Source organism: Chiroxiphia lanceolata, chromosome 8 (genome assembly GCF_009829145.1).
Source record: "Chiroxiphia lanceolata isolate bChiLan1 chromosome 8, bChiLan1.pri, whole genome shotgun sequence".
Lineage (NCBI taxonomy): Eukaryota > Metazoa > Chordata > Aves > Passeriformes > Pipridae > Chiroxiphia > Chiroxiphia lanceolata.
The window spans coordinates 10,243,076-10,257,381 of record NC_045644.1 but is presented as its reverse complement, the minus strand read 5'-3'; the positions used below and the strand labels follow the sequence as shown (position 1 = coordinate 10,257,381).

At 43.1% G+C, this 14,306-nt stretch overlaps 1 protein-coding gene across 3 annotated transcripts in view; it reads left to right on the top strand.

Moving 5' to 3' along the window:
- Window positions 1-4,413: 4,413 nt before the first annotated feature.
- The window catches only part of SHOC2 (SHOC2 leucine rich repeat scaffold protein), a 65,261-nt gene continuing 55,368 nt past the window's right edge, over window positions 4,414-14,306 (top strand). Inside the window, exon 1 of one of the 3 annotated variants that reach the window (XM_032694655.1) lies at window positions 4,414-4,521. The gene's annotated coding sequence lies outside the window, so the exon portion shown is untranslated. Of the gene's footprint in view, window positions 4,522-4,990; window positions 5,109-5,190; window positions 5,210-14,306 lie in introns of those variants that run through there. The other 2 variants (XM_032694656.1, XM_032694657.1) reach the window with 2 other exon arrangements.

The window sequence follows — 14,306 nt, the reverse complement described above, 5'->3', positions numbered from 1 at the left end:
TGTTTTTGAGAACATAGGTACTTGGTCCTTTTATCATACATTTGCTTTGTAGAAAAAAAATGGAGAAAAAAGCAAAAATAACTTCAAGTAAACAGACCTGGCTCTGAACATATAAAAGGAACAGAGAGTAAAAATAGCAACATCTTACTGTACTGAGTCCTTCAACAGAGAACCACATTTTGAGGTTCCCCTTCTTTGCGTCCTCCTTTGTATTGCAAAGGCACCTTGCCCCAAGCAGAAGCTTTTGCTCTGGGGAGGCAGTCTCTGTTTTCAATGGGACAGAGCTTGGTGTCAGCCACTCGATTGCACTATCAGCTTCTAGACATTGACAAGGGCTCTGACTGTTCACGTGCATCCTCCAGACATGGTTTCTGTGCCTTACTCTCTACCCTTTAGCTTCTGAGTTGTGCCAACTGGTCCAGCCTTCCCTGTCTTTGTATATTCATAATAAAGGCAGTGGAGCCAAAGTGACAATCGGGGAAGATAGAAAAGAATGACAAAGGCATACACTATTTTTGTGATGGGTATGATGGTCACAAAATGAAGTGGGCTTTGTTGTGCCATCAGCCTTCAAAACATGCTTCTCTCTCCCAGAATAGAGACCCATTACAAACTTTGGCTAAGAGACTGAAGCCAAACTTCTGATAAAGCAATTATTCAAAAGGAAAAGGGATAGGATAGGGCAGGAAGATCTGATAGACTGAGGTGTGGATGAGAAGATAAAAACCTAGGACAGGGAACTTGGAGATTTGAGATGGGATAGAGGGAAATTGAGATACACAAAGAAAGAGAAACAGGGAATTAGAGGAGTTTTATGCTGAGACTGGCTGGTAAGGAACTGGCAGAATTCAGTTTGCCAGTACAAGAAACAAGAAGGAAAAGTGAAGGAAGTCAGGGGGATAGGCAGTGACATGAAGAACCAGGTAAGAGACTGAACTAGGACCTGGCATAGGGAACCAAAGTTGGAGACCCTATTGGAAGTTAAGAAAGGAGAGGCAGCCTGGGGAAGGAACAAGCGATCCAACTCTGAAAGTGGAGGCCAGGCACAGGCAAAGGGGAAGGGAATGGAGTAGCAGGGAAGAGCTGTGGGAAGCAGCCCCGCACAGGGCAGAGCAGAGGGGTATGTGGGTGGAAAGGGGCCCAACGGGCTGTGCTCGCTGGGACATCCTGACTCGCAGAGCTGGAAGTGGAACAGAGCTTCCCTGAGGCTGGCCTTCATATTGGCTCAGCCAGCAAAGAATTTGCTTCTTGTGCTGTCTGCCCCAGCCTGTGGTACAGAAACGACTGGAGCTGAGTGTCCTTGGATGAGGCAGCGGCAGCTGCCTGCCTGGGGGAGGAGAGCAGGCTTTCTTGTAGTTACATGACAAAAATTTTACAGTTGGGAGGAGGTAGTGAAAAGGCCACATGACCAAGAGAGAAAGGGTCAATTCATTAGTCTGGCAGCCACTAAATTAAGAAAAGGCAAGTGGGACCATTATATCAGAGGTATCTGAATTCAGTCAAAAATGGTTCTGAAGTTGCTAGATTGATCTTGTGGTCAGCTTAAGCAAGTTTAACTAATTAATTGCTTTATTTTAGCTCATTGTGTAAGAGCTAGCTCTTAATAAATCACACTGCTTTGTAGAAATATGCTTGAAACAACTGTGTAAATACTGAATAGCCTTAGGAGTGGTCTTATGAATCCATTGAATAATCCAAATTCCAACAGTCATTCCCCTCCGCTGCTGATTTAGATGGAGGATAACAGTCCTGTGCTGCTGCTTGTCTTTGAGTAAAAGGGACAGAAGTCTGTGTCGGGCACACAAAGGTGTCGGCACGGCTGATGACCCACAGAGGTGCTGTGATGCTGCATGATCTTGCACTGACAGTTGTCCTTTTCAGGAACACAGGAAATGCTACTGGTATTACAGGAGCATTAGGAAGCTTGCAAAGCCAAGCCTTTAAAAGTTAGGCAATGTTCAAATGCAATTGACAGTGAAACCTTAATTCAGAACCTTAATTCATTTCAGTGTAGATGGCAGTAATTCAAGGTCCTTGCACAGTCCTGTGGGTTTTCTGGGGCAATGAAGACTGAGGAACCTCTGACTTGCTATCTGTGGAGTTATCTTCAGGAGAGGTACTCAGTCACAGTACCACATGGTTCAAAATAGGGACATGTCAGCACAGTCTCCTGACCCTGAGAGACCCCCTAACTAATAATTATAAGGGTTGTGACTCTTATACTTGCCTTCTGCACCGGGACCGGTCTGCACCAATGAGATCTGGGGACAAACAGTACTGATGGAGACCGGGAGTCTGAGAGCCGAGCTTTCCAGCATCCAGTAGGAGGGTATAAAATTAACTACTCCATTTGTGCAGATTAAAAACAAATCTTGTGCGTATGAATTCTGCCTTTGCAAAAATGTCTGTTAGTTCTGATTGTTGGCACAAGTATTACCACAGTATTGGTCTAATCTCATTTGACATATTTAAGGGATTGCAGCAGAAGGGTGGAGTTACCAGTGTACATTTCTTGGCTGATTCCTCATATAGTGACAATTGTCCTGCTCTGCTTTATATCAGCTTTTCAGTTTTATGTTTTGTCATGAAAAGAGCAAATCAGGGTTTTTGAGTATAAAGCAATATTTTTTTTAGATTTCAAATCATAATTTTGAAAGCAAAGATAGTAGAAACAGAAACAGAATCTCTGAAAGAACCAGAGTAACATGTATCCTTTGTAAATACTTCAGTGCTAAGGCAACTGGGCAGTGGCACTTTGCACACAAAGAGCCTGAGAAATGTAAAGGTAGATGGTCAACAAAACATTCAGATCCTCCCTACGTCTGGTGAATACACACTACAGTCTTTTATTACAGAAGACTGTGTTCAAATAAGTCACACAAGAAACACTTATTTCAGATTCCAAGCTTTCAGGGCAAAGCGTGTATTTCCATGTCTTGTAGAGGATTTTGCGCTGTTGACACAAGTTTTACTGAGTAATAACAACAAATAAATATCCAGTCATTGTAATAAATATCGTCACTAGGAAATTACACTTGGTTTCTGGCCTGTGACCCACTATGCCAAAAAGTCAATTCTGCTTTTAATACTGTCCAGCATTTATTAGTAAAAACCCATGTAACCACATTGAACTGCCTGGTTTGCCAAAGACTCACACAAAGGAAATTGGCAGAACCCAAAAAATTGAATGTGGGTAGCCTTGTTTCACTGAAACCGCCCTAGATGGTTGCCAACAGTTGTAAAAAACCTGATGGAAATAGCAAAATCTCAGATTTGACTATCTGATGTAGGAAATAGCTACCAAATGGTTTTGATTCAGCCGAGGTGGCTGCTGTTTGTTTTAAACGTGAGCCAGTGGGACCAGTCCAGACCAGCAAGTACTGAGATCAGTTAGTAGACTCCCACTAGCTTGAATGTGTTTTAGAAATTAGAAAGTTAAGATACTACTGCGGTGCAGAATCTGTCTAGGTTTGAAAGGGGAACTGATTGCAACCACCTGAGAATTTAGCATTAAAAAGCTAAACCTTTCTCAGCAAAATACCAAAAGATCCGTTATAACAAGTCGTCAAAGAACTTGCTTTTAAATCCATCCAAAATCAAAGGACGAGTGATCACAGATGCTCTGCCACACTTGAGTGTACTTGTCTACACAGAGGCATGGCTGTTACCTTCTGAATGGCTGCTGCCATTTCTTGCAGCTCCCACATATCCCTTGCAAGGGCAGTTTGGTTGTGATATCTCCTACAGACAAAACAGTCATTGCTCGGAGATCATAGCATTTGCCAACTGGGGATAGTCCTGATTTTGTCAAAAAAGGAAATGTGGAAATGTCACAGTCCCCTGGCCCATCTCTTTGGCAATGTCTCAGTACAGAAAGAGTGGGGTGGCTATGCCATGAACACAGCACTGAGGAGAGTTACTTCATACCAGGTCATTGTATCAGAATTTCTGATCCTGCCTGTGCTGGGGGCAAATTCTCCAGTTAAACTGTTGGAATGGCAGGAAAACACTTCCTGTTTGTTGTAATACTTTAATTCGAGTTGCAGTCAGTCACCGGCGGAGCTGCGGGACTGACCTCCTCACCCGGGGGGATCTCGACAGCGGTGGCACCACGGTAGGTTCCACCGGGATGTGCGGAGCGCAGGGTCCCCGTCCAGGCTGCCCGGCGGGTGCGAGGCTTGCGGGACACGGGATCAGCGCAGAGACAGCGGGAAGCCCTGCCCGGGGAGCAGGGGGGACGCTGGAGCGGGCCCCGGGAGCGCGGCGGTGCAGCCCGCACAGCCCCGGTCCCGCACGGCCCCGCTCCCGCACGGCCCCGCTCCCGCCGTCGCCAGGGGCAACGCGGCGCTTCCGCCGTAACCTGGAAGCGCTCGGTGTCCGCGGTCCCGCCCCGAGTGCCGCGGGAGGGCCGTGGGCGGGCGGTCCCGTGACGGCTCGGTGCGCACAGACGGTGGCCGGCAGGGCAGGGCCGGGCGGGCAGCGGGTGCCGAGCGCGCCGCGGGAGGATGGCGGAGCCGCACGGTGCGGGGCGGGGGCGGCGGGCGGGGGGCTCGGCGGGCAGCGGGCGGCGGGCGGGGGCGGCGGGAGGCCGCGGGCACAAAGGCGGGGGGGGCCGGGGCGCAGGTGGGGGTGGCGGGGCATCGGCGGGGTGTCTGTGCTCGCCTCCACCCCGGCACGGCGAGGCCGGGGCAGGGGGGGCGGCTGATGGCCCCGCTGGCCCCGGCGGAGGGGCTGCCCCGCTCCCCCGCGCTGCCGGGCGATGGCATCGACCGCCACCACCACAACAACAACAACAGAAAAAAGAAAGGAGGAAGCTCCGTCTCAGAGCCTCACCTCTCCTCCTCCCCTCCGGGTCCCGGTACCGGGAGCTGGCAAAGAGACATTTAAGGGACTTGTCGTGTGTGTAGTGGCAGTGGCGCTCAGGGTAATGATTACCGGCGTTCGGGTAATGATTACAGCCGCCTCTGCCCGTGTCAGTGCGGTCCCCCACCCTCGCATAGGCGTGAGGCTCTTTTCCTGTTTCAGCCGATGTATTTATTGTGGCAATTCTGATGGAGCCAGAGAGACAGAATCTCGTTTCAAAAGTCGTCGCCTTCCTGTCTAGCCAGGTGATTTTCCCGGTATTTAAAACAGAGAGGTGTGACAGAGAAAAGCGGTGTGACAGCTTCCCGCGTGTATTTGTGGCTGGAGAAGGCGTTTTCACCGAGTTGTATGTATCTTTCTCTGGGGAATGCCTCAAAAGCTGTAGTAACCTTAGTAAGGGGAACGGCTCTGTGTGTTGACTAAAATTGCGACTGGGTGTGAGCTATATGAAAATTCAGCAGAACTGAAGTGTGGTGAAACTGGGTTGCTGCTTGACGTGTCCATCTTATTTAGGAGCAGGTATGCATGTGGAATAAAAAGTCACAATGTGTGAGAAAACAATTACAAAGTACTGAAATAGTGCTGGTAATTTTTAAGTTGGGTATTTGAGATGGGACTGTGGAAGCATTCGGTTCTGCACATGTGCAGACACTTTTGAGGCAGAATATGCATGATCAAGAAGTTGTAATCGTGTGTATTGTCGTTGTTGCAGTACTTGATCGGGATTTTTTGGACTATCAAAATAGAAATTAAGATGGTTTTAGTAATTACCTTCAGGGTCTTAATTTTCTGCTGTTTCTTGTTTGCACATTTGGCCTTATGTATTTCTTTTACCTTCTAAACTGTGTGTTTTTATTTTTCTTTTTAATCACTAGTCATTATGGTATACTTCTATTTATAAAATCAAGGGCTTGAAGTAGGTGGTGGTCAAATTAAGTCACACTTATTTACAGCCATATTTCAGGCATATGTTGTATGGTGATCTTGATATAATCCTAGCCTGGTTTTGGGAAAGATTTACTGTATCTTATGAATTTGTTATTACACTGCTGTGCATACATTTTAATTTTAGTAACACCCTTATCCTCTTAATTCCCACTGAATGATTTGGATTGACTATTTTTCTTTTCTATGTAATAATTTTTTGCTCTGGATGAGTAAAACGGGAGATTATTGTACTAATTTGAAGCCAGATTCCTTTAATTTTAGGCTGTTTGTCAGCTCTCAGCATTTCTGTACATGTGGCAAGGCAAAACATGTACATCAGGCAAAACTAATTTTATATGTAATCTTGTAATACAGAAACATGATTCCAGACAAAGCTCTCCTTTGTGTCCACCGCCTTCCTTTGAGGAATAGCGAGGGATCCTCAAAGAGGATGCTGTCTTCTTCCACGTCCCTCTATCTGCTCTTTCTAGAAATGTTAAACAACCCCTAGCATTTTTTCTTAGGGGTGATGGCGAGGGTAGGGTCGATGAGCAGCGCTGATTGCGAATAGCTGCTCTTCCCGGTCTAGTTTTTCCTTTCCAGCGTAACAGATCTGTAAGGCAGGAGGTGCTGGGAGGGGCGTTCCTTTGTTATGTTGACACTTAAATCGCACTGACGGGTGTATTCTCCTCCAGGAATTCTGTGTGATTGAAGGAATTCCTTCAGACGAGGAATATTTTCTCCAGCTGTCTTCCCGCACTGTTAGCCTATGTACAGAAATTAATTGCTCGGAAGATCACTGCTGTGCGCGTGCCTTTTAGGAAACCCTTGGATTGATTGTTACTTGGCTGTGGCTTTCTAGAAAAGAATATTTCTGCTGGAGCAGGGGGTGTGTGGCGGTCCTGTCTTGTCACCGCGCGAGTCGGTAGCTGCTGGCCTGTGTATGGCACCCGTGGAATAGGTGTTTGTATGTGCCCGTGTGTGCTAATTGAATTAGGGCTGTCAAAGTGTCTGCTGCGTATTTGGAATGAGAAGAGGCACCTTTTGTGATCCCTTCTTGACAAACCTGAGGAAGCCCAGTAAATAACAAAGCTCTCTTTTGGGAAGGTTTACTGTGATAATAAGGAAATAAATAAGGAAATAAAACTACGTTAAGAGATCTCAGTGGTTCCAAAATACCATCGTGGAGAATTTGGGTGGGTGATAAGAAGGAGACATTTCTCTTTAGCAGCAGGTTCTCCTTCTTGTCTGAAGGAAGATGAAAACTTGTGTGTGCAGGAGGGGAAGGCAGCGGTTGCCCCTTTCCATGGCCTGCTGCAGCCCCTGGGATGGCTCACCATGATACCCCCTCGCCTCTGCCCTCCTCAGCACTGAGTTTTGAGTGGCTCTGCTTTTCTGGGTGCAGGGTAGCTCCCGACCCCCGGCCAGGAACGTGTACCCACATCCAGCCCGCTGTACCCTCCTGCTCAGCTTGGCTGGTGGCATTTCCCACCCAAAATGCTTCGAGGCTCATTGCTTTTGATTTCATCTTTCTGTGTGACAGCTTTGTGGATGCTCTTTTAATTGAAGCAACGCTTGCTTTCTGCCCTACCGTTGTAATACCTTGTCTTTATTTTTACTGCCTGCAACTGCATCTCAGAGGAGATATTTCTGTTTCTCCCTTTCTGGTGGGTTTGTGTGCATGTGAGAGGGTTGGGGAGGACGCCGTAGCGAAGGCTGAACAGCCGGTTATAACTGATTGTACAGATAAAAAGAACCCTTGTTTACGTGAAAATTGTACTGGCTGACATAGTCTCCTCTGTTTGATACAGTAGTCTTGCAGTGTTACAAAATGGACTGAGATAAAATGTAACAGGTTGTTATAATAAGCAGGTAATGTTTGCAGTATTAGCCATTGCCCTTAATTTGCTTGTTTTTTGCTGCACTGCTTGGCCTTGACTATGTTGTGAAATACACATCACTTACTATTAAATCTGGGAATTCTGCAACATCAAATTTGGTTCAGTAAAGGCATTTGCAGCATATCCAGGTCTCTGGATGAAAAGGGAATATTAATTACTAAGAATTTTCCCATCATTAACCTCTAGATAATGTATATTTTGTACAGAAATTATGTACAGTTTATAATCACTTTTTAAAAAGTGATTTTATACCAAGTAGTAATTTTAGACTGTTTTAAGATTGTCGCAGCTTAAGAAGTACTTTATCTGTATTGCTCTGCAAGAGAAATACGTTGGAGAACAGAGCCCATCATATAATTGGAGACAGTGAGGATATATTAAGAGGCTGTGAATTGGTGTAGATAAATACTAGGATGTGCGGTCAAAGAACTTCTTAAAAGAGTCTGGCATGCCTGTATACTTGGTTCTTTTAGTATTGTTTTACCATTAAGGTGGGGACTCCTCTGGTGGTCTAGTGGTTAGGATGTGGCGCTTTCACCGCCGCGGCCCGGGTTCGGGTCCCGGTCAGAGGAGTCCCCCGGGTAGATGGAGCTCGTTAGCCCTGTAAGGCCATCCATCTAAGAGAAGGTCACTCTAAACAAACCTACGTCCTGAGGACCTCACTGCCACCGTCCAAGCTTGCTCGGCCCCGGCAGATGAACCTTAGGATTAAAGGGTGGGCTCAGCTCAGCGCACACTGTGTCTCACCTAAAAAATCCACTGCGCAGGCTCGAAGGGCAAAGACCCTTCCCAAATCTTCGTTCGCGAAGACTGGCCATACCGTTAAGGTGTACATGTTAAAAAAAAACCCAAAACCACAAAAAAACCCAGATACTTGAACCTATTTGTTTGTTTTTTTGCTTTCTCTGCAAGAGCATAGCCTGTGTTCTCAAAGTGGATGTTCACTGGGTGCTAATTTCCACTCTTGCCTCCCTTTGTCTTACAACAGGTGCCGGACAGTATTTTTTTTTGTCACAGGAGATTGTGTACCCCGTTTTCATTTATTCTTTTTTTAGCCTAGTTGAAAGTTTGCTGCTCCTCTGTTGGTGGTGATGGGGTTTTGTAGAGAGGAGCTGTGCCTCAGCCCTATTGCTCGTCCTGTGAAACATGTGACTGGTGCTCGCGTTAAATTGGTTGTAGCTTGCCCTTACCTTTGCTATGCTAATCCTCTATGTGCTTTTGTGTCTAAGAACGCTTCGTATTCTAAGTATGAACACGATGTATGGTGTGATCCAGCAGGCAGTATTTCCATGGAGCCCAGTTGATCCCGTAGATATTGTATCCGGTTCAGTGGACCTGCCTACCCTGTGGTCGGAGGCTTTTTGTTATGCATGCATCCTAATTGTTCTTTCTGTTGCCATTGTACGTAGACTGAAGGGGCTGTGCACCAATGCAAATAGCCTTTCTAATACCTTACCCATTTGCATTATAATGGCTGCATAAATATTGCAGCACGTCTCAATTCACTCACTGCTTTGACTGCTCGGCTTTAAAATAGGTTCTTTCTGTAGCACAGATCTTGTTCGTGGTTGGTACTGCTTTGGAGAGGGGTTCTGAAGTGCATCTTTATTAAATAGTGAAGCCTGTTTGTGATGAGGTGCAATTTTAACTTAGCCATGTTCTAGTCTCCCACTCCTTTCAGCCCACAGGTTGATACATGCACTTGGAGGCAAAAAGAAATTCAAGCTTGAGCAGTTTTTTACCAACTATTTCTAAACTCGCTATATTTGGGGTTGCAAAACACGTTTGCTTGAGATTTGGTTTTGCATTAGTTCCAGAAATCCTATGGATGTCTGTGAAAGTATTTTGTGCATAAGGGATGTGAAACATTGTGCCACCATTATTTTGGTGCTGAAACGTTTTTTGACTTATGATTAACTACACCAGAAGCACCCCAAATTTCCTTTGAAAGTGTCAATACCGTGATGTGACTGAAAGCAGACACTCTTTTTGGGAACTGGTGGCAGATTGCCATCACCTATCTGTCAGAAGTTTGCTTTACAGAGTTGTTAAACAGAACAGTGATTGGTATCACGTACCTTAGTTTTAGTGATTAGTAAATGCATAGAGACTTTTTAATATCGCAGGATGCCAGCTTTTAAAGATGTGAATTAATTTCTTGTGGTTATAGTCTTGTTATTAATATAATTATATAAATTTTGGGAAGGGTGACACGTGAAAGTTATTTTATTTTTTGGCTAATCAGTTCTAATCCTAGGGTTTACTCTGTCTTATGTGATTTAGTGTGTGAGAACCGAAGCAAGAAAGCTATATTTAAATAAAATGTTAGTGTTTCTTTTTAACATATCTGATGTTAGTAGCTTGTCAGTCTTCCACTTGTTTGTATACATTAAAGCAGTAATAGTTATTCAGGTTAAGGATAAGTTGAATGACGTTGTTAGAATTAAAGTTACAAAAAAAGTTTTCTGAAACAGTAAGTGATAGTATTGCAAGAATCTTAAATTTACTTAGGATTTCTATATGATGATTGATGATTCACTTACATATGAAGTATTCTGTGTAGTGCTGCAAACAACATATGTATTACAATAATACAGTATTTTTAACACTTATTCTGTCAAAAACTTGTGTCTGCTAGAGGTTTAGAATGATTATTTATAGTGATGGTCATGAAAATGAAAGGTTGAATAATGTTATGTGAAAGAATAAAAAAAATCCTGAAACCCTGACAGCTGAGAACCCTAAACTGTAGTATATCTATACTTCATGAATAGATATATATGGATTTTAATTACCCGTTAGATATTAAAGATAATGTTGGTTTAGTATCTCAAAACTGCTTTAGGATTTGCTGTTGTACTTAGATCTATGTTTTCAGTGTCTCCATCCTAAAAGGACTTCGTATTAAAGCAGAAATTGAAGAGTTGTTTTGTGAGAGTCTGAATGGTCAGAGTGATCCATTGGTCTGGCATGTTGTGCTGACTGGGAAGAAAAAGAAGTGTATTTATTACTTTTATGAAGAAATACCTGACTGGCAGCCGAAATGACCAGGGCCTGATATTTGTTTGTAGCCGAGGTGAAGCAGTGATTGTGGGGAGTCAGTTCTCTCTTTTCCTTTCTCTTGCCTGTGTCCCAGTCATCTAAATCTTGGCAAATAGGGGATTTTGCTCCATGTTCATTATGAGGCTTCTGTCCTGTGACTGGCAGTAGTGGTAGTCTGTGTAATTGTAGCATGTGAACTGTCCAGTCTTCTGTATAATAAGATTTCTCACTGTTGTAATTTTTTGGATGCTGAAAGTTATAATCTGTTTTGTAATACACAGCATTAATTGTGGTTATTGAGAATTATCATGGGACGAAATACTCATGTTCTGTCGAAATACTTAAATCAAAAATTTTTTTTTTTTTTTACTGTTTGAACTGTTGCATAGTTTTTTTTTTTTAACAAAGCAATTCGGTGTGACAATGTAACTTAAAGCTTGTATAGCACAGTAGTGAAGGTTGTAGTAAATTTGTAGGTGGTTGGCTGAAGCTCTTGCATAGAGTGCAACTGCAGGTGCTGAGTAAAGTGCGTTGTGCTATGGAAAGGTTCAGGGACTTAGCTGCACTTTTTTTTTTATCTGTTAGAATTAATCTAGCAAAAGACTGGAATTTGTTCCATTCTCATAAAAAAAAATTAAAAAACTCTTGTAATCTCTCTCAATGCTTCTCTCAACAACCCCCCATCAACCTCAGCGATCCAAGGCAAGGAAACAATTGCGTAATCGTTAATCTCTTCATTAGATGAACAGTTATATTTCTGAAATTGTGATGTTAGAGTTTTGCGCTGTTTTATATCGCCCTTCCTCCTCCACTGCAGAAAAGCAGAACTGTGCATTTCTTTTAATTCTAAGGGATAACTTCACAGACAGGAGTCTTTTGCAGATTGCCGTAAATACCAGCTCCTGTTTAGAGCTGCAGTTGCATGGAGTCACTGTGTGTAGCAAAGAGAAAATGACTTCACTGGCAAACTATATGGCTCCTGGAGGCATCAGGTGGCTTAATATGTAAACAAAAGTCCACAGCAGTCAAAAATAGATCTTTATAAAAAGAAATAGTGCAAAAAAGTGACCTCCTAAACAAGGAAGTGAAGGGCTACCAGAGAATCCATCTGCGCAGTCCTGCAAAATGCTGATCATAGCGGAATATGAAGGACTTAACATGAAAACCCATTTTGCTGTTGCTTCTGACATAGCACTTAGAGTATATGACTTTTAAAAATGTTTCTTGTAGAGAAATGACTGTACAGTCAAAGGGTCTAAAGCCAAGAAAAATCCTATAAAATATGCACAAGTTGGAATGATTTGAATAATTTTCTTATCGAAGGGATGGATGGGTTAAACGAAGCCTCAGCTCAGATGTTCTTGTTAATATACTAAACCTATGACTATTACTTTTCTAATAGTTCTTAAGATCTAACGGCTATTGTACAGTACTTGCAAAGCCTAAAATATTTCTTCCTAAAGAGAATTTTATAATACTGGCAGTTACATGAGCTCTTTTGAATTTAAAATTCTAGATGATTACTTTTCATGAAAAGGGAAATTTATGTTAGTAAATAGCATGAATTAAGATACCTGGGAACTTGTCTTTGTGCAGCAGATTTTGTTTTGGTAAGTCCCTTTAGCTCTTTTTGAACTCTTAGATAGTGTGCAGATGATGACAAATTTCAGGTTATCATATTTATTTTTCATGGTGGGCTACATATTTACTTTTTGGAATATTCAGAAAACTGTTTGGCAGCTTTCTTTATAGCATATTGTGTGTGGCAGGCCTAGTTAGGAGGGAACAAAACTTTAAATATTATGCCCATGAGTTGTAATTCACACAATACATAAAACAACCTGGATTTTTTTTTTCCCATGGCTTCATCCATAAATTTGTTTTCTGTGTTTTTAGGTCATTGTTAAGAACATTTTTTACAGTAGTAATTTCTCTTCTCTCTTTTCCGTAAGAAGTTTTCAGATAAATGTCAGTAGTTATTTTTTGCTTTTAAACTGTATCCTGCCTTGTCTTTTAAAACTGTCTCTTTGCAGTCCAGCTCTTTTGAGAAGCCCTAAGTCATACCCAAACAGATACCGAGGTTTCAGTTACATGCTCTCACTGTAGTATCATGTTTTCTTCTTCTAAACTGAGATGCTGTTTATTGAACCAATTAGCTGTTGGGTGCAAGCCAGAACTTTCTCCTGAAATCAGAATTAATGAATAAACAAATTCCACTGGAAGGATTTCTATTCTCCACGGGCAGTGACAGTTAACGTGTGACAAGGACGCGGTTCATACCCTGCAACCTCAGTGCCTCTGTGTGTCTGGGTCTGTACTCGGCCCTGCCAAAATCAGTGGGGTAAACTTCTGAGTGTGGATTACATGTTTGGATCATATATTTGATGGTATGCCTGTCTTGGACTGTTTTTGAAACCATTCCAGCTCTTCTGTAGTCAGCAGATGGGATGCATACGCCTTCATTAACAAGCAGTTAACTCCGCTGGTACGACTGAATTTTCATCACGCTCCGGGTCTCTGACTTGGCTCTTTCTGCATTCCAGCTCCCACTGTTTGTTCTGCTCTCTCTAAGAAGAAAGCCACAGTAGCGTTACATGCTCCTGCCCTCCTGTGGTAACGAAAATCCAAGTGTTTTTCGCAAATCAGGTTGTGTAAAAATAAAAGAGGAGAGTAAGGAACTGGTTTTTCTCTTCTGGAGCAGCTGCTCTCATCTCAAGATGTGCATTTGATTTTGGTGAAGTGTTCTGCTTCAAAAGCCCTGAGAAAATCATAGTTATTTCTGAAGTTGCTGTTGCAGTATCAGAAAAACATTGTAGCCTTTTAGAGTTTTGAATTAACTTACTATGATATGCACTATTCCTTTTGCATTAGAGCAGAGAAACCAAGGCACAGAAATTACAGGGAAGATTTTTATCAGCAGCAATGGCAATGGGATTGCTTTGCCTTCCCTGCTGTGAGCTGGTGGGAGCTAGAACCCAGTTCCAGCACGTGCCTTGGGGAGCCTGCCTGGATGGGTGACCCATGCCAAGATTAACATGGTTAAGAAACAGAGATGGATCCCAACCCCAAACTCCTCTCTCCTTCCAGACAAGTGCAAGATGGAGCAGGGCAAACAGATGTGAAACCATTACTGCTGGATATTAGTGTTAGATCTTTGAACATGCAGTGTGGCAAACAGTAGTCATGTGGTCTGAAAGGATCCTGAAGTGGTTATAGTCTGTATGTGACCTCTTGTTTCTTTAATGATCCTCTGTATTAATAACACTAAAAGAAACCTGCTCTCATCTTAGGTTCAAAGCTAATGGTGTATATAAACTAGGGACATACTACCTCAGTTTCTATAGGCAAATGTTTATGTGTTATTCTCAACCTGTAAAATCTTGGAATGAGAAATCTGTGTTTGTCACAGCTTTCACTCCTGTGATTTTCAGTGTCTAATGAAGCTGTGGGTTTTTTTCTTTTTTTTTTCTTTTCCACTTAAACCTGTATTATGTTATCAGGGAGACATTCACAGTTTGCACAGTGTTGGTTCTTTGGACCAGCTTGCTGGTTCTCTTTCAAAAATATTTAATA